Raw genomic sequence first — 1,124 nt, 5'->3', positions numbered from 1 at the left:
TGACGTACTTGAAAAGCTGAATAATGTACCCAAATATCAGAGGTAAATACCTGAACAGAGATAACAATGACAGGGAACCGCACAGTGTGAAATGATGTTTAATATATAAACAAGAGTCTTGGTAAAAGCCACATTTGATTAACTTAACTACTTGAGCATGCATTGACTCAGGCCAGATTGGCTAATGATTTGTTCATTTGAATACTACTTTGTCAAAAGTTCTGACATGGAATGCCTTGTGGTAGTTAAAAAGAAGAAAAAAAAAGATAAATGATGAATATCACACAAGTATGCCAGATTAATGATGATATTTGGTTAGCTTGGTTGAAGGTGTCATCCAGTAATAAATGCTACCCTGTTGCCAGTAAACATAGTCTCGGAGAAATAAGCTCATCTACTTGTGTACGCCATCTGGGTTTCTATTTTCGCAAACTTTGCAAGTCAGGTGCTCTTGGCGAATTTTAACTCGTTGAGGACGAGTCCCGAGTATACTCGGGCAAGTGTCTATGGGAAATGCGTGTTGTAGCAAAAGCAGTCCGTCCTCAACGGGTTAAAACGTGCAAAAATATAACCTCTGATCCTGACACGAATGCAACGTGCACACATACATTTCTCCGTCCATTGCTGTATTCTATGATTGCGAATCTAACCACTTGCAAAATTATCGGGAAGTCCTGATTTGTGGAAAATCATATTTGCTAAATACATGGCGTATAGAGAATATAAGTTGCCATATTTGCTATCTTAGTAATTAACAGAACAGCTGTGGCTCAGTTCAACTTCATATTTTGATTCCTTGGGTAAAGCCTTCCTCCCCAGAAACCAGGAAATACTGTACAAGCCATATATTTAGCGAGTCTAAATTTTTGTGAATCTGGACTTCATGACAATTTCATGAGTGGTTAAATTCGCGACCGTAGAATACAGTAGCGAACGGAGAAATGCATACGTGCACATTACGTTCATATCGGGATCAGAGTCAGTATTTTCGCGTGTCTTTAAATTCACGAATAGCACTTGACTCATGGAACTCATGGAAATAAAAACCTTGTGAAATATTCACCGTACACAGTAGACCACAGCTCCTGGATGCTTTAAAAACGTTCATCTCGCATCTGGACTCA

This window comes from Diadema antillarum, unplaced genomic scaffold (assembly GCF_040938485.1).
Source record: "Diadema antillarum isolate AM-2024a unplaced genomic scaffold, OU_Dant_1.0 seq00000653_RagTag, whole genome shotgun sequence".
In the NCBI taxonomy this organism is placed as follows: domain Eukaryota; kingdom Metazoa; phylum Echinodermata; class Echinoidea; order Diadematoida; family Diadematidae; genus Diadema; species Diadema antillarum.
Note: the sequence above shows the minus strand (reverse complement) of the source record.